Here is a 19,793-nt window from a genome sequence, read left to right on the forward strand (position 1 = left end):
AGCGAAGCTGTGCTGAGCTGAGCCTTCAGACTTGTCTTGTTCATAATTTTTATCAATGACTGTGATGAAGACACATTTATCAAATTGGCAGTTGACACAAGGCTGGGAGGGACAGCTAATATGATTAGTGACTTGATCTTGAGTCAAGAAAATCTTGATAATCTAAAATAATGCACCAGAAATAACTGGGTAAAAAATAGTAAAGATAAATATAAAATCTTTAAATTAGGTTTAAAAAATTAATCACACAACTCTGGAGTAGGGAGAAGGGGAGGGTGTAATTTGTCACAAATTCAATATGAGTTAATGTATGATAAGGCAGTTGAAAAGTGTAGATGATATTATAGAAGTACAGAGTGGAGTCCAGGGGAAGTATTAATGTTAAGCAGACTGCATCTGGGTTATTGTATTGAATAATCCCTCCCTACCTGAGATGCACTAGAATTCAAACATTGCCAAATGATAAGTCCATTTTCACGTTCATGAGCTAAGTGGAAAGATTTAATTACCAAGTGAGGTATGTATTTAACTTCTGGATAAACTATTTGAAACAGAGAAATGACTATTCCTTTGTTCTGTCCTTTGTGACTCTCTGCCACAAAGGACAGACTGCGCTCCCACCCTAAAATTAAAACCAGAGATACCGAATAGGTGTCTTCTTTGTTGACAGAAATGTTTGTCCCCCACCCTACCCTGCCCTTGTTCAACTGTGTGGTGAATTTGAAGTGTTTTAATGGTGCTCTCTGTAAAACAGGTTTCTGCAGGCTCTATATAGGACTTTAAAAATGAAAACAGCATTGTGTGCACACACATGCTAGTCTGTTGGTTGAATCCATTTTGCAAAATTAAAAATGAAAGCCCTCTTTAAAAAATTCCCTTCTGCAGTTAGCCTGAAGCATAGTGTTTACTGGCAGCAGGAAAAGACATTCAGTCCTTTATGCACGTCTTACACCTCCCTTTCAATTCCCATCTCTTTGCCCTGGAAAGAAAAATATTCTGGCATAAGCATCTTTTCGTCATCTCTGTTTAGAACGGGTACCACCTGCCTTCATAGCCCAGGGGAGCCCTCCGTGTGTTCCTGCCCAGGCGCACCACATGGTAACGTGGACACTGTGCCAGGCCTACTTGCTAAAAGGTTGGGGAGAGCAGGAGAGCCCGCAAGGGGGAGGGGGAGTGCTGGCGCATTACAAAGCATTGAGCCACTGTCCGATGTTCATTAGCTGGGTGAGGCTGCCTGCCACGTGAGGGGGGAGGATAAAAGGCATGGGGTGTATTGCAAGCTGTCACTTGGACACAGAGGGCAAATTATAATTACCACCATGGTTTCTTTTCCCTTCTTCCTCTTCTTGGGTCTCAACTAAATTCATTATTCTTAGGTTTAGGGATGGGGGAAGGCGACTGGCTATTTGTCATCGGTAGTCCAGGTTCTGTACCCCTTTGCTTGATTCTTCAAAAGAAAACAAAACAGTGATGTCATTTCCTACCACCAGTGCCACTGCCTCTCAGACCCACAGTTTTATTGGGTATCTGTTGTAGACATGCACAAGAACTTTCTTTTACATTTCTCACTGATTTCCACGATGCAGTCTTTTTTCCTTAGGAATTTAGAATTTCTGTGTCGATATTTATTCTGACAGGGATGCTTAGGTTTGTTTTTACTTTGGGGTGCAACCCTCAATCACGGTTTTTTGCTTCTCTGTTTCAAGTGTAAGAGGTGCATATGTCCATGGATGTCTCTAGAAGACTGTCCTTGTAAGCTCCTTCTCAGCATGAGTGAGTTCATCAAAGGGTTTCTTGAGCAGAGGTCTTGCCAGAGTGATGAGTGGGCCTCATGAAACGGACAGAGAAGAATACTAAGGAAACACAGACTGGCTTCCTTAGAGTCCCCAAATACCTGTTTTTATTGGTAAAATGGTAAAATCCTGAGAGATTGGCAATCTCAGGATTGCCAACTTTGATCTTTTTTTGGAATCAGGTGGGAAATAAAGACGTTTCAAAAATTCTAGAAAGTACAAAGCTTCTCTCTCCTACGTTTTTGTATTTCTGCAGTCCATACTTGTCTTACAGTCAATATCATCTTTCATTTATTTTGGCAGTATTTGTTTCTTTCCTAATGGTAAATCAAATAATGTAACGTCGAATAATCAATGATGTCTCAGGTCTGATGAAATATAGTTTAACTGACCAGGGTGTTGTGGATTAAATGAAATAACATGGCGAATGCGGAGTTCTACAAATGTCTGTTTAATTTCATTGGGGCTGGGCCCTTTATCTTGTGCTTCATTAAAGGAGAGCATAAAGATGGATAGAGATTTGGGCTCCGCACTTCCTGTTTGATGTCTCGGCGTGCGATTCCCCCTTTCCTTCCTTCCGTTCGTCGCGTGGCAGGACGGGTATTATGCATCGCTGTGCCTGGCAGTCTGCTAGGAACAGCATTTCTAGAGGTGAAGGACAGTTTTTGCCCCCAGGGGAGTTCAGAGCCTAATGGAGAAAGAGAGAGAGAGTGCACACACTTACAGGGGACTGTGATGAATACAGTGGTGGTGCTGGGGGAGCCCATAGAAAAAGCATCCAGCTCAGTTGGAGGTGGGCAGAGCAGCAAGAGCTATAAGGAAATAAATACTCAGGGTGAGTCCTAACGGATGATGAAGAAGTTAGCAGGGGAAGTTCACAGTTGGCATTTAATGAAATTACAGTAGGGGAAATACTCATACTTTTCCTGTTCAGGGAAGCTGCCTCACCACCTCCTGGCCCAGCCCTGGATTCAGTCATGGCTGCGGTGGAATCCCTCGAGCTGAAACTCACCTCTGCTGCCATGGCACACATTTCTAGCTTCTGCCTTCGGAGCTGCACACACTCACTAGGCCCCTGTCCAAGAGCTTCCTCAAAGTGCAGGCCTCAGCTAAGGGTGACATTTCCTCCAAGTCTATCACAGGGCAGCTTTGAGATCCTACCGTGTACACTAGCAACCCCGTAGCACACCTTTGAGCCTTTCTCCTTTCATCTGTCACTCTAAGTGCACCCTCGCTCCAGCTTTGGGATCAGCTCCCTCCACCAAAACCACCAGCAACAAAGTCCTTGCTTCAGGCTCTGCTTTTGGAGCTACTCAAACTAATTGACGACTGAAATGATTTCTACAGTAATTACTTAAAGCTTGCACTGAGGACATTTTTAATAGACTGTAAAACTGACTGACAGAGTGGGCCCAAGAGATGGAGCGGAGTGTGAGTGAGCCAAGGAAGGCTGTTAGACAGAGGCGACCGAGAACCAGCAGATAGGAGGGAATATACACAAATGCTTCTAAGCCTTCAGTGATTTATACAGTAATACCCAATTTCAGTACATTTAGTGCACATCATCAATCCCCCAGTGGAAAAAGGAGATATGGAAGTTTCAATTGCCAAGTAGAACTTCCAGGCAAAGATTGATTAATGATGTAATTGTCAGATTGGCAAAGGGGAGTGTGTGGAAGGAGGTGTTCAGAAATGATGATGCATGAGTTGAATTTATGGTGCGGTGAAGGGCTTTGCTTAGTAATTACTAGAAATAGTTTGGTTAACGGTTGTGTGGCGTAGATATCCTGCCGGTCAGAAGTTAGAACAAAAGCAGATCTCTCTCCTCATGTATTTGTCTCTAATGATACTTACCTGAATATTCGGTTCTGGAATGCAGTACAGTCTAGTATAGGGTTTAGTGATGATGGCCGTGTTCTGGATGCTCTCCAGTATGGAAGCGACTAACCGCATGTCGCTCTTCAGTTTGAGCGGCACATGAATGCCAGTGAGGAACTAGATTCTTGAATATCATGTAGTTTTAATCCGCTTCAATTGAAATAGCCACATGCAGCTATTGGGTCTTCTTGGACAGTGCTGTATAGAATGGACGAAAAGGATCAAAATACCAAAGGCTCACATGTACCATACAGGAAAATCTGAGACCTATCAGTGGGCCCAGTACAAAAAAAAGTCTAGCTTGCCACACACTGGAAGTTCCAGAGGCAACTCAGGACCCAGGAAGAACGGTGTAGGGTGTCAGAGAGACCTGGGCTAGCTATTTCAAAGAGCATGGTGAGTTTCCGATATATCTCAGTTGTTGCTAAAAGATTGTGTCCTTCTTCGTGTGTGCACTCACCTGATGGTCAGGTAGAAGAGGCCACAGCTGCTCTGACTTTTGAGGGGCCCTGACTCTTGAACGCTCTGCTCCTGTGGATTTTTAGCAGCCCCCCAGGCCCCCTGCAGAGAAGCTGCTCTATCCTTCCGATGCTGTTTCTGTTCCAGAAACTGGACACAGCCCCGGAGGAGCCCAGCCCCCACCTCTCCCTCTGTACCGGCTTATCGGGTAGAAGAGCAGAGACTTTTTCTCCTGAAGAGGAGAAAACCTGTGACCGTAGCTGTTCCGCCTGAATCAGTCAATGGTGTGGGATGCTCATACTCGTGTGTTTTCTTCAGCTTCCACAGAACTCTTGTTTCCTAGGGAAGCCCGTGGACTTGGAGTTGCCACTTGAGTGTAGCATTGGGCCCCTCGTGTCTCAGTTTTCTCCTTTGTGAAATGGGCATCCAGCACATGAGGCGGTTTTGAATAAAACATGAGGTAACGAATGCACAAACAGTTTGTTAAATGTGAGGTGGTATTTTGGTGGCGAACTTAATTAGGCATGTCTTAGCATTTTTTTGCATTTGCTCATGCTTGGGTCACTTGAATACTGTCATGGAAAATATGACAATGCTCACATGGCATGACTTAATGCCACACTTATACAGTTAAGATTTAAACTGGGAGACTGGGTTTAAAATCTCTTTTTCCAGGATAGTGACTTTGGTGTTAAGAGAACAGCTGTAGGACCGGAGGCTGTGGACTTTTTTTTTTTTTTTCTTTTTAAAGACTTCATTTATTTGAAAGAGAGAGCACAAGCAGGGGGAGCAGCAGAGGAAGAGGGAGAAGCAGACTCCCAGCTGAGCAGGGAGCCTGATGGGACTCGATCCCAGGATGCCGGGACCATGACCTGAGCTGAAGGCAGTTGCTTAACTGACTGAACACCCCAGGCAGCCCTGGACTTTTTCTATAAAACACCAGATAGTAAATATTTTAGGCTTTGTGGGCCATATGCTGTCTCTGGAGCTGCTGCTGCTTTTCTAAAACTTAGAAAGACATAAAGCATATTCTTAGCTCATGATCATGCTAAAACCGGCTGCCGGCCAGATTTAGGTTACAGCCTGTAGTTCCATGACCATGGCTCTAGAGCTGTTCTGTCCAGTCCAGTGTTACAGCCACTAGCCACTCTTCTACTGGGGCTCTTTATACATTTAAAGTCATGGGAAATTGAATTCCTCAGTCACATAGCACACGATTCTACCAGGCAGTGATGTGGGATCTTAACATTGCCACTAACTAGCCTCTCAGACTTAGACTCGTTACTTACTCTTTCTTGATTCTGTTTACACAGCTGTAAAGTACAAAGTACAGCATTACCTCTCTGTAGGATGTGGTAAAGATTTAATGACTATAAAGTACTTAGCACAGGGCCTGGCCACATTTAGTCAAAGTAAACTGTTAATATTCTAAAAGTAGAGACATTTCTATTCTTGGTAATTTTAATAAAGCTTAACTTTTTAAAGTGTTGTATTTAGAAAAAGGGATTATCATTCCTTTTTACAGGACATTTGTAAAGTACAAGATTACATTGGCTTTGGTTTTAGTACTAACCCAAAGAAAAAGTGCTTCTCTAAGTCCTGAACCATGTTACATACAGAACAGGTGCATCTATCTATCTGTCTGTCTGTCTGTCTACCTATCTATGTGTGTGTGTGTCTCTCTCTCTTTTTATTTTTAACTGAAGTATAGTTGACATATAATATTAAATTAGTTTTAGGTGTACAATATAGTGATTTAACAGTTACAATACATTACAAAATGCGTACCACTCTAAGTGAATTACAGTATTATTGACCATATTCCCTAACAGGTGCCTTCTTGTCTGTCATTTCTATGACTTGTTTTCAATTTAACCTTCAATCCAGGTTAGTACTCACCCTATAGTAATTTTGTGAAAAAAATCCATGATAAATATTTGTTCAGCCTAGTGCTGTGGTAGACATAAAGGTGAGTTCACAGGGGAGGATGCTCTGCAGTGAGAATTTCAGAGTAAATTATTGTTTTACTTTTGCTTATGAAAGAGTTCTAGCCAACACTGTATTGATTAGTTTCTCCTTCAATGCCAGCGTATTACTTGTTGCTGAGCAACAAGACTTCTTTTGTATGTCATAATGAGCCAAATGTGATGTTAGGAGGGCAGCTTGTGGGGTCACGGACTTCTGAAGCCTGGCATTGCTTTCTTTCATTCTCCCGTGGGCAGCTGTCAGCCATATATTTACGTCGCGTGAATGTATGAACAGGCCACTAAGAGCTGAGTCGTTTGCCTTTCTGTGCAAAGCCATCTCCCTCTATTCTTGCTCAAGACAGATCATGATCTTTACATGCCAATATTATCAGCTGACAGTGGTAACATTATTAGCCAGATGAAACTTTGATCAATTGAATTGTGTGATTTACGTACCCTGTCGTATGTTTTTATGTTCTGTATACATGGTACTGTTGGCATCCTAGAAGGGTCCCAGCCCAGACAGAAATGAAGGGGATTGGATGTTGGTTTCTCACGTCCAGAGTATTGGTGATTATTACAAGAAGTTACAAAGTGCGATGTCTTTTTATAAGACAATACTCTGCTGCAGTGACCATGCTGATACAGAGAACGTGTCTTGGTTATTTGTTTCTCAATTTGCACATCAAGACATTTGTGGTTTCTTTCTTTCTTTTTTTTAATGATTTTATTATGTTCTGTTTGTCACCATACTGTACGTCATTGGTTTTTGATGTAGTGTTCCATGATTCATTGTTTGCATATAACACCCAGTGCTCCATGCAAATCGTGCCCTCAATACCCACCACTGGGCTCACCTATCTCCCCATCCCCTCCCCTCTAAAACCTTCAGTTTGTTTCCCAGAGTCCATAGTCTGTCATGGTTGTCTTCCCCCTCTGAGTCCCCACCCCCCCTTCATGTTTCCCTTCCTTCTCCTAATGTCCTCCGTGCTCTTCCTTATGTGGTTTTCCCTCTGGGATACGCAGTCCTGCTTGTGTGTCTGGGCCTCTGCGATCACTGCCTGGATGGATTCCTTTTCATCGTGAGCAAGCTGCTGCCACAACCAAGAGGGGCCCCACCAGGATAGTTCCTGGCCTCGGGGGACAGGTGGTGTTCTCTGCCTTGTAAGCATAGTGTGGAGAAGTGCTGACTATTGACAGGTGAGAGCCAGAAATGGGGCCTCTGGTACAAGGCGCTTGAGGTGGGGTGCTGATGTTTTAGAAATAAGGTATCAGACCCGCAGTCTGGTGAAATGAGTGTTTACTGTAACCGAGTGACTCTGAGTCTTAGAACAGAGTTTCTAAGAACCAATCTCAGATACTCTTTGGATCACACAGGGTAGTAATAGTAGCAGGCAGTGGGTAGTTGCTAACCTTGAGGTTTTGGCAACTCTGTGCCAAGTACCAGGGTGAAAATGTACCCCACTTACCTCCTTTGATATTTACAACAGCCCTATACCCTTGGCACTGTAGTTGCTGTTCCGTTTCACTGCTGACCAAGTGGGGCCTTAGAGAAGGTAAATCACCCAGAGTCGCACATGTGAGTCGGTGGAGCGCTGGATTCAACACCAGCTAGTGCTGACTGTGCCCGTGCAAACATGTGGCTCTTCCTCTCTGGGCCTTGTGTCCTCCTCTGGAGAGTGACTGGTTTGACTAAACTGTTCCAAAATCCCTGCGGTCATAGACAGTCTGGAGTGGTTTTAGGAGGCCTGTGTTTTCTCCATTAGGTTCCTGGGGCGCCTGTTTTCAGTCCTGGAATGACTAGTCTTCCCTCGGTGACCTACTTGTTTATATGAGTTGAGCTTCCTGACAGCACTTGTGCTTTCTGTCGGGCCCATGATGAGGCTCTGTAGACCCTGAATCAGTGACTTAAACTCTTATCATTCTGTGTTGACAGGGTCAGTACCGATTCTGGAGAATATTCTTTCCTTGAGGCGTAGGGATAATTTCCTCGTGCGTAAGGATAATTTCTTCAGGATTTTCTTCTTCATAAGCAACTAGGTTTTAGGGTCTGCTGCGTCCTGGGACAAGTGTGTTTTTTCCTATCCCTGGAGTTAATTTTTAGCTTTCATATCGGGCCCTATTTCTTTAACTGTTTCTCTGAATCCTGTCCCCATCTTCACTCAACCTCGCCCAAAACAATGGTGGTTGAATTGCTCAAGCTTCAAACACAAAAGTGCAGCCGTACGTTTGTGATGATATTCAGTTTGGTCAGGTTGTGATTCTGTTTCTTAGGAAAAACCTTTTCACTGATTTTGTTTATATTAAGTACTTAGATTTGACTGGTCTGCCAGGGCTCAAAGTGTTAGTAGATTGATGTCTACTGTTGCCCTGCCTGAATATTTCTACTGACTATGTACTTCCATTTGATTCCGTGGACAGAGTTCTTCTGCAACTGAGATCTGATGATGCACAGTCACCATTACAAAGCGTACATTCTGTTCACAGGCCGACACACGCCTGGAACACAATATGTAAGAAGGTATTTTAGATGTTTGTTTGTGTGCCTTAGATCCCATTGTTCAAAGACGGCAAGTTTAGTGGCACCGAAGAGTTAGCTGTGGACTTGTGGAATTTGAGATCTATTTTTGCTGAGTTTCAGCCATTATCTTTGGGAAAATCACCAACCCCAGCTTCTCCCACCACAGGCTCTGATCCTTCTTTAGCTATCAAATACCTCACATTCTGTATATCCAAATCCACATCCATCAATTCTTCCTGATCTCCTCAAACACAATACGTACACACCCATTAATTTTCCTGATTCTAAAAAACTCTTTTCATGTTTTCATTCAATTCATTCAGCAAATATTTATTGAGCTTTTATGTAGCGGGCCCCTTTCTGGGCACTGGGTATACAGCAGTGAAAAGAACAGCACAAAACTATACCTCTCAGAAGCTTATAGTCTGGTCGGAACAGATAAACAGCAAGGTGAACTGAGCTAAATACATTATCTGTTGCCCTAAGATTATAAGTGATGTAGTGAAAATGAAGCTGGAAAGGAAGAAAGGAAGTTTAGGTTAGAGGGGTGGGTGAGGGTATTTCAGCTTAGAATAGGACAGTCAGCAGATGCCTCTCTGTGAAGGTGGTATTTGACACTTTTATGGTATCATGATCTTCCCAATTACCCAATATTTAAGGGTCTGCTTTGGTTCTCCTTTGTCTAAAATCTGTTGACAGATTGAATTGGTTCAACCTGGGCAGTATGGCTTCCATCTCTTTCCTTTTCTCTGTTCATGACACCATTGCTTTTAATTCAGGGCTTTCCCCTCCTCTCCTCCACAGTTGTGTTACCTTCCAGAGAAGCCCACCAGTCACTGGTCTGTTTTAAATTTGATTTTCTGATTAGTTATTATTGGCATATAAAACCATTGCTGCATTTTCTGTTTAGTAATGTATCCTCTGAGTTGAGAAGCAGACAGTAATGTCATGCATATAATAATATTCTTATTAAGGTATTTACATAAGAGAAAACACCCATTTCAAGCATGCAGTTGGATGAATTTTAGTTAGTATATACAATTGCATAACTACCACAGTCAAGATATAGAAAGTTCCCTCACCTTAAAAGGCTTCCTCATGGGCCTTTGCAATTGTTCTCTCTCCCTACTCCAGTTGTAAGCCATCATGGATACGTTTTCTGTCATGGTTTGCCTTCTCTAGAATTTCATATGGAAATGGATTCATACAGTGCATAGACTTCTGTGTTTGCTTTCTTTCACTTACAAAGTATTTGAGATTCATCCATGTTGAATATATTAATATTTTATTCTTTATAATTGCTGAATAGTATTTCATGGAGTGGATCTATCACAATCAGTTTATCCATTCATCAGCTGATGGACATTTGGATTGTTTTCTGTTTGAGAGTATCACGTATAATGCTACTGTATGAACACCCGGGTACACATCTTTGTGTGGATACTTGTGTTGGTTTCATTTTAGTAAACAGGTCTGGACGTGAAAAAAGAGTCATTTGGTAACTGTTTAACTATATTATTTTCCAAGGTGATTTCCCATTTTGTATTCCCACCAACACTGTGGTAGCCAGCCTGTAAGATGAACCCCGCTGCTCCCTGCTTTCTGGGGTCCATAGCTGTATAGGGTCTCCTCCCACATTGCATCAGAATTGGTTTGCGTGATCAGTGGAATATTGCAGAAATGATGGTCTGTCCCTTCTGAGCACAGGTTATAAAATACACTGCAACTGTTACCTTGACTGGTTGCTTACTCTTTCTTGAATCCCTCACCTTGGGAGAGCTGGTTGCCATGTTGCAAGCAGCCCTATGCAGAGATCCACATAATGAGAAACTGAGGCCTTTGGCCAACAGCCTATTAGCAACTGCTACCTCCTACTAAGAGCTCTATGAGTGAGCTTGGAAGTAGATAATCCAGCCCAGTTGCCTATAGCCTTGGGGGACATCATGATCACAACCTCACGGGAGACTCCAGAGTCAGAACCACTCAGCTGAGCTGCTTTTAGCTTCCTGACCATCAGAAACCCTGTGAGGGAATCAATGTTTATGGTTCTGGGCTGCTAAGTTCTTAACAATTTCTTACACAGCAGTGGATAGCAGATACAAGGACAGTGCTAATTTCTCTACATCCTCAGCAGCATTTGACATTGTCAGTCTTTTTAACCTGAATGATTCTACATGTATGGTGGAATCGTTGTGTTTTTAATTGACATTTCTCTGATGACTAGTGATGTTGAATATCTATTCATGTTTTAAATTGCCATTTATATATCTTCTGTGAAGTGTCTGGTCCTACTTTTGCCCATTTTTAAAATTGCTTGTCTTTATTATTATTTCTTTTAATCTGTCCTAAAAATCTGTTGTACCATCTCCACAGACGATAAGAATCATTTCCAGTCATGGCCTCTGTAATTGTTCCTGAGCAGAATTAAGTGGGCCTTGCAATAGTATTTCTTAGCAGCATTTTGACCATACTCAGCCTTAGGCTCTCAGTCTCATTGCCTTTTCCTGGAGTCGGCTTGGGTTTATATTCCTGCACCACTGAAGCAAATTCTGTAGCCAACATCAAAACCTTTTCCTATCCTAAATCCCTTCTCCTTGTCTCTTACCAGTTATTGAGAGTTACATAAACACAGAGCTTTTCCCCTGTCTCGTGATGCCCCCACTGCCCTTAGAATTGTTTCTTTTTTTTTTTAAAGATTTTATTTATTTATTTGACAGACAAGTAGGTGGAGACATCACAGGCAGACACAGAGAGAGAGAGAGGAGGAAGAGGAAACAGGCTCCCTGCAGAGCAGAGAGCCCGATGCGGGGCTCCATCCCAGGACCCTGGGATCATGACCTGAGCCGAAGGCAGAGGCTTTAACCCACTGAGTCACCCAGGCACCCTAGAATTGTTTCTCTTAGCATCTGCTTCATTCCACACACATGTGCAACATTCAGCATTTTCTTACATGATTTACATGTTACAATCATCCCTAATTTTTATTTCCACCACAAGCTCACCTTTTTCACTAGTCCCTTAAACACTCACTGCTTTTGTACTTTCCAGATGTCGCCATGTACTAATAATCTTATTATTATAAGAGTAGATGTACTAATCTTATTTTTCGGATACCTTCACAGTAAGTACAGATAACAGGGAATGCTAGTAGAATGGTCTTCCATCAGATCAGCAGTGTTTTAACACCCACATGGTGAAGTTGCTGTAAAGATCTAATAAGATAGTGTCTGTCTTGACTTTCCTAACTTAAGAGGCGAGTTAAAGGATAGACTCCAAGAAAGTAAAATGCATTCTATAAACATTAATATAGTATTACTATTTATGGCTGGCCTTGTTTAAATGGGCATTTCCTCACAGCTTTATGTTAAGCCGAGATTTTAAGTTCTACCAGCAATAGAATCATATCAGCAAATATTTATTAAATATCTGCAGTGTGTCAAGCATTGTACCAGGTCTATAAATGCCAAATGGCACTGGGCGTATTTTCTATGAATTTTAATTTATTTTCTATTCAGCAAGTATTTATTAAGCCCATGTTCTGGGCACAGTGTTAAACAGCGTTAGGTAGTAGGCAGATGAAAATGAATAGGCCAAGAATCTCAGAGCCCCAGAGCTCTCAGAGAAGCAGACATGGAGGCGAGTGGTCGCATGAGGCCAGGTTGCATGCGACTCGAAATGCCTGTGCTATGCACAGAGGCAGCTCCCCAGGAGGGTAAGGTCAGTTGTGCCTGAGGACACTGGAGAAGCTTCCTGATTGGTAACCTTGGGGCTTCTTTTTGAGGGGCTAGCAGGAGTTCACCAGATGGTGAGAGTCAGGAAAGGATGTTCTGGGCTGTGCAGGATAAGGCAATACGGAGAAATGTCTTTGAGAACTAGAGTACAAAGTGTTTCTGTATGTTCTTCTGGCCTTACTGTGGAAGGCAGGGTGCTGTTTGCATCAAAAATTGACAAGGTTTTAGAGGGACAGGACGGCATCTGATATTATTCTGTTTTATTTTTGTGACTCGCTGTTCTTTCCTTTCTCTCTGCCTTGACCTAAGTTGTTTATGTTAACTTGATGAGTGTATTTGCATCTTCCTCTCCCTTTTTTTTGGCGATTCTTAAATGCATTTGAGGCTATGTAATTTGATTATTTCAGCGTGTTTGTTGTATAATTGGAGCCCAAATTAATGTAGCCTAAAAAGATACTTTCTTCTAACGTGATCAATTCTGTAATGCTAAACCAATTTATTATTTCTCTCTGCAACCTTTTGCTTATGTAATTTGCTTAGTGACCATAGCCAGGTTGCACTGCGTCAGACTCAGCAAATCGCACTCTTGTCCTGTCCCCACCAGTTTAAGGGATTTGACTTTAAAAAGTGTGCCTTTGTGGAATAAGTCTGGTATTTGCCTCTCGTCTTCCTCTTGGGGTGGTTTCCATGGTTCACAAAACCACCCACAAATTCCTTTGTTTGGCCTTTTTTCTCCTGCAGACCTATCTTCTATATGCTTCTCATTTTGAAATGAGCCCCCTATCTCACTGTCTTGCTCTCTTGGTATTTCATTACTAGTTAGTTGCTTTTCATTCTCATTTGCTTCATTTGTTCCTCATTTCTCCAGGAAGATTTTCATCATCTAGAAAGGAGGGAATCAGCGTATCTTTGAGCACAGTGCTTGGTAGAGAACAGTATTGAAGAACTACTTTTTTTAAATGAAAGAAGGGTCTGACAAAATGTGAATAGAATAAATGGCTTTTGTCTTGTGACTAGATCACAACTGAATTAGATTGACCTTTGAGGGGAGGAATAGGCAAGATCACGTTCTCCAGGGCTGGTATTATGTCTCCAGCAGCTAACCCTGCCAGGACACGGGGATCTGCCTTCCTGCCGCACATGATTTCACGTCTCTCAGCTTTGGTTTCCCCAGCCGTGAGGTGTGGCTAAGTATATCACTTATTCTTGGTGTCATTTTGTGGATTAACAGAAATAAGGCACAGAAATTGGGATGCGTCTCACGTGACAGTTAAAGCATTATTTACAATGTTTTTGTTGTAGAGCACCGGAGGTGTAATGATCATTAAATTTCATGAAGTACAACATTATGCCACTATTCTGCTGTTCCTTGCTTTTATTTTGTCTATGGCATCAGTGACCTACCCCTCTGTATTATGAAAGTACTGATTTCATTTGAAGATACAGTGGGCAATGCCATCTTAACATTGACGATGACTGGAAAGCATTGCCATAGGGGGTAGTCGTGGGGACTCATGTCAGACGTTGACCTTGGTCCATTGTTGGGGGCACCTCAGTCCTCCCCATATCGCTTGTTTTCTCTAGGTCTTATTTTCTGTCCCACTCCCACCCTCTTTTGCACCCTCCTTTTTTCTATGATATAAGTAGACTTTGTGGGGATAGTTTAAAGTCTCAGGTATGTATTGAAAGTCTCAATAGTTAGTTCGAGTACTACTGTTTGAGTCAAATTTGGTTTTAAAAAGTAAAATTCTAGATTTTAGAACTCTAGCATTTTTAAATGAAGACACCTTGGTGGTCATACAGTCCAGCCATCTTAATCTCACAGATGAGGCTCAGAACATTCCAGAAGGCTGCCTGAGATTGCACAGCTGCAGGACTGGAATTCTGTCTGTGTTTTCTGATGTTCTACATCACCTTTGCTTTTAAGTGAGCATCACACATGGATTCCCCTGCTCTATTTCAGTGTTCTTGGCATGTTCTCATGCCCTTTGTGTCTTCCCGTTACTAGTGTGAGTGAAGTGCTTTGGTTTGCGCCATAGAGGCTTACTTCATACATTTGGGGGAGGATGGTCCTCTAGGAGATGGGCTCGCTGTTGAGTAGAGGCATGCCTGGTAATCTGCTTCTCTCTCTTCCCACTACCTGTCCTTTTGAGGGATAATCTCCTCAGTTGTATCTTTTACATTTTTTCTTCTTTATCTTTCCAGTATCTCCTTTGCCATATTGCCTGCCTGAATTCACATATTTAATGACTGAAATTTCAAACATCCGGAATGCTGAGAGGTTACATTCTTTTCCTTTTTTTCTCTCCCTCCCTCCTTTTCCCCTAAAGCTCAAGTGGTTCAGGATATCCTAATCGTCTAAAATGTCAAAAGCAAACCAAGTTAAGAAAGAGCAATGGAAAATAACTCTATTTTCCTTCTCGTTCAGATTAATCTTTTTCTTCTTTTTGACCCTTTTAAACAAATGAACATGTTGGCCCATTTAAGGGGTAATTGCTCTTCTCTTGGGAACACGCTTCTTAAAATGACTAGCTGTGTGAGGTTATATATCCTGGGTGACAAAGGTTGGCAGGAGTGAACTTTGCTGTTTTCCTCTGTGGCCTTTGTTCTCTCCTCTCAAATAATATACTTTTTTTCCCCCCCAACTATAGAAACTGTAGAGGTCAAAGATGTGACTCAGGTTGAACCCAGTGAAAATCGTACCCGCCTTTAATTAGAACATACATTTTTAGCTTTTGATCCCAGGTAGCGGGCCAGCTGGAAGATGTAGATTTGTCATCATTCTCTGCCTGCGTTTCATCTTCTCTTTCCTTTCCTGCACTGCCATAATTCTCTAACTTCATTGTTTCTCTCTGTGGTTCTCTCCCCTTGGTAAGCCCCTCTGCTCCCAGTGGAACCAGAAGAAATTGTACATGGGGTTTTGATATTTTGCCAACTGTTCTCTATAATTAAAAGTGAATTGGAAATGTGAACACTGCCTCTGTTCTGCCGTTGCTTCTGGGGTCTTGTCTAATAGAAACACAAAAAGGTGTAAAAAAAGAATCTAAAGGTAGAGGGAGAAAATGGAAGTAGGCTATCCAGGTTAAAAGGCTCCTAATGGAACATACACCCTTAAGCTTTTGGGTTATCTATTCTCAATTTGCTCTGTTATTTGGGTCAGAAGATCATCTGTTGGGTTTTATCCATAATTAAACCAGTAGTAATGAGGTGGTGGTTCGTGCCGCTTGTGATTGGCTTGAGCCACATGAGTTATCTTGCCGGTGAAGTAATCGAGAGCAGAAACCTACGTAGAACTATTTAGAACCAAAAGAGATTTTTATTCGTTTTCATGCTCTAAGCAAGAACAGTAAATAGCACATACCTCTTGTGTCAGCTCTAGATGACTGGTGTCCTGGCGTGCGGGGCAGGGAGCTGTGCATGGGCTAAACTGGAGAGCCCGTGGAAATACTGCAGCATGGCTAGGCCCTATCTGAGTGGCTCCCCAGCCCTTCACTGTGATAGCACTTTTCCTTGAACTCTGACACTGCTGCATTGCATGCCAAGGAGACTTTAAGCTCTGCAAGGCCAGGGAGTATATCTGTCTTTTCACTGTTGCGTCTCTATCACCTTGATCTGTGTCCGACCCACTATGAAGTCTCGAGGTGTTTGATGAATGAAGGAATGAATGAAATGAGAACGTTTGAAGCAGTCCAGTTTTATTGTTTTGACTTTATTCTGCAAGTTCTAAAGTAGGTGCTTGAGGTACCTCTATATGGAGATAGGCTGGACATGACATTGATTTACTACGAAAACCGCGGGACACTGAACCTATGGGGAAGGAGCCAGGGGGAGTGTGAAGAGATGCCACAGACCTGTGAGCTTCCACCTCTTGCTCATTCTCCAGTAGCTCATGTTTCATCCGTAATTTCACCTTTCTGATCTCCTGCCTGCTTTTAAGTGGATATGATAAAACAGGAAAATAGCCTCCAAAATACGGCAAAGGAGAAAGGAGAAAGAAAGAGTTTTTGTTTTAATGCCATGTCACCTGGAGTAATGAGAAAATACATGTGAAGAGGGAGTTTGTCCATGCCACAGGGCCTTCCTGTGACATGTTGGGAAGCTTCCAGAACAGTTCACTCTTTCACTAATGCCACGTCCTCTATTTGTTTTGCTTAGCGCAGTGATACAGAGCATGAAGTGTTCTGTGTTTCTCTCAGGATCATGTCTTTCCTGCAGGAACAAAGACATCATTCTTAAGTGAAGGCACTTTTTGGCTTAATGTTGAGTTCCTTCCGCTCCTGTCTGCACATAGGAGACCGCTCACTGCTTACAGTCATCAGTGCCCCTCACTTCCCAAACGACTCTCCCAGAGCCCATTCCCTGCCCCCACCAGCGAATTCCTCTGTGGACTTTCTTCCTAATCACTTTGGCCACACCACATAAAACTATATTTTTCTTTTCCTTTCTCTCTTTTTGGGAGTGGGAGTCGTCAATTTCATTCTCTTTAATATTCAGTTTTGAATGTGTTGCATGTTCTCTGGTTGCTCCGTGGCAGAGCCAGTTGCTCAAGTGGCTGGTTTGTCACTTGTTTGTTTTTAGATGTTGGCTCTAGTGTTGATATTATAGGAGTCAAAGATTATTAAAAGTGAAGCCTTATGAGATGTTTGGTAGTCGGAATATTTTTCAGCAAAGGAAGAGTTTTCCTGAACTTGGTGTAGGTGCTCTACCTAAAAGCTGGAGATCTAGCTTAAAGTGGATAGGAGATGTAGTAGTTTGCTAGGACTGCTCTAAAAAAGCCCCACAAAGGGTGGCTTAAGCAGAAATTATTCCCTCACAGTTTTAGGGACTAGAAATCCAAGATCAAGATGTTACAGTGTTGGTATCTTCAGATGCTGCCTTCTCCCAAGGTCTTCCATCTGTGCCTGCATGTGTCCTAATGTCTTCTTATAGGGATGCCAGTCTTACTGGGTTGGGGTGCACCTCAGTGACCTCATTTTACCTAATCTTTTTAAAGGACTCTTTATGAAAATATAGTCACGTTCTGAGGTATTGGGAGCTAGGAGTTCAACATATGAATGAGGGAGATTGCACAATTCAGCCCATCTCAGGGGGTGAATAAACTCCAATCCAGGGACTGAATAGTACTGAATGAAAATACAAGACTAAGAATAATTCCCTCACAAGATGGTACTGAGAATTAAATGAAATCTTGTGTGTGAAGATTTTGAAAACTCTCAGTCCTGACTAATAAGAATGGTAGAGTCATTATCATTGTTAGACAACCTATGACACGGAATATAATGATTGTTATGATGTAAAATGGTAGTGTTATTGGAAACATCATTCAAATCCATGTGAGAAATGAAAGAGTTTGAATTTATGTTCCATTTCCCAGAGTGCCAGAGAAACTAGTGCAAGCAGAAGAGGAAATCAAAATCTGGGGACAGTGGCTGGCAGTCTGCATCATTGCAACTCTGCTGAGTTTTGAACAATTATAAAGAGTGGACCTTTTTGCCAGTCGTGTTGAGAATGAAATTCTTAATGCCAGATGAAGGACAAACTAAACAGTATCTGAAATGATTGACTGTCTTGGATTAAATGTCAGGAAAAAAAAATGAGTAAATGAAACATTGTGTTCCTTTCTTAATAATAGAAATCAAAGTGTTTCACCAAACGTTATTTTGCCCCTTCAGTTAGGAGCCTGTACTATAAATGTGCTAAATAAGGTATTAATGTTGACAATGAATGCCACTAGTGTTCTTCAAACTCCTTACAGTTTTCTAAATATATCTTAAATATTTTTCTCAGTGTTGTTCTGATTAACAGCTATAGATGTAGGTGATTTTATTAATCTTAGTTTCATTTTAAGTAAAATTTTAGAAATTGTCTGCTTTAAAGATGTAATCCCTTAATTTATTGTCCTTTACCCCAAAAGGTTAATCCATTAACCTCTCACTGTAATAGGAGCTGGAACATTTGAAGCCAATGAAGTGTTTTACATTATCTTTCATTGTGAATTAAACAAATAATTTTCTATCCTCTTTCCTCAAATTGCTCTAATTTAGGGATCAGATAGCTAATTATACAGCTCTGGAGCCAGTTTTGAGAGGGATAAAAATCTCTTCCAAATACATCTGCTTTGGCAGCCTGTACTGGGGACTTCTGTGGGTAAGGGGCTTCCTTGGGGGTGTTTAGGACTTAAATATTTGTTGCGTTAGGCAATTTGATGCTACTGGCAGTTTCAGGGAATGGAATTTAGGGAAAATCTTTTTTTTTTTTTAAAGATTTTATATATTTATTTGACAGACAGATATCACAAGTAAGCAGAGAGGCAGGCAGAGAGAGAGAGAGGAGGAAGCAGGCTTCCTGCTGAGCAGAGAGCCCATGCAGGGCTCGATCCCAGGACCTAGAGACCATGACCCGAGCCGAAAGCAGAGGTGTTAACCCACTGAGCCACCCAGGTGCCCCAATTTAGGGCAAATCTTACAGGATAAGAAATGATTTAAAATTTTTTTCATATTTCATAGTTCTAAATTGGAAACCCATCTTCCTCTATTAATAAGTGGGTTCTGGTTTATCTTAGATGTCTTTTGGAGGTGCTAGAGATTTCGGGCTCTACTTTTTTCTTTTTGTCCTTGTCACCGGGCTTTTGGCTATTTCATTTTTCAGTCATTACTTAAGAGCACCAACGAGAGAAAAGAGATGACAAGATAGAAATCAGATCGGCCAAGTTAACTATTTGACAGCAAGAAGTCTGATTTTTCTCATGAAGCCAAAGGTGTTGAGATCTTTTGACTTTTGTGTTTCTCCTCTAGGTTTTAATGTTTGTTGGGGGAGGAATCTGTTCTTCCTGCGTCTCTAACAGCAGAGGCACATCCCTACCCGGCACTCCCTAGACCTTGTCTGACTCGATCATTGGATTAGATCTAAGATCTGCTTAGTCTTTATTGTAGTTGTTTTCACTTCCTGCGAAGAATTCATTCTTCATTTGGCTTTGTCTTGCCTACAACTTACTTGTCCAGCGCTCTTGAGAGCAGCTGTCACTGCAACTCCCAGCAGCACTTGGGTCCCTTTCCAGGGTGAACTCGTCTCCTCACAGGGGGATAGCAGTGTGAAGATGAGGTTAAGATTGCTGCATTAAGCTGAGGAAACATCTCAGTTACACTGGGCGAACTGAAACGTCAGTGAACCAGGATGCTAGAAGCTTAAACGTGGCAGTTGCCTTTCCACTGAGGCAAGCGGTGCCTTTCTCTCATTGAAGAAGGGGTAAATTTTGGGAGGACTTTATCGACTATGGCTGTACCCAGCTGGGCACTGGCTGCTCTGTCACCTGGCTCTGGCCAGAGTGAACTTCAGGGAACCTGAGAGGTTGGAGCAAAGACCTTTTTTCAGAGTGAAGATTTGGGGAAGACAAAGAGGTGACGCAGACAGTGCCATACTTCCCTGGTGGCTTTTTTCGGCCAGT

At 42.2% G+C, this 19,793-nt stretch overlaps 1 protein-coding gene and 1 long non-coding RNA gene across 12 annotated transcripts in view; one reads left to right on the forward strand and one right to left on the reverse strand.

The window, feature by feature from the left end:
- Positions 1-19,793, forward strand: part of FARS2 (phenylalanyl-tRNA synthetase 2, mitochondrial) — a 529,842-nt gene that overhangs the window by 249,907 nt on the left and 260,142 nt on the right. The window lies entirely within an intron of this gene.
- On the reverse strand, positions 2,229-6,201 carry LOC123388051. Its single transcript, XR_006602582.1, has 4 exons — positions 6,030-6,201; positions 4,132-4,539; positions 3,648-3,869; positions 2,229-2,481 (listed from the first exon to the last, which is right to left on the reverse strand). It is a non-coding gene; the product is annotated as an uncharacterized LOC123388051 (long non-coding RNA).

Source organism: Mustela putorius, unplaced genomic scaffold, assembly GCF_011764305.1.
Source record: "Mustela putorius furo isolate JIRA1106 unplaced genomic scaffold, ASM1176430v1.1 tig00003870_pilon_pilon_pilon, whole genome shotgun sequence".
In the NCBI taxonomy this organism is placed as follows: domain Eukaryota; kingdom Metazoa; phylum Chordata; class Mammalia; order Carnivora; family Mustelidae; genus Mustela; species Mustela putorius.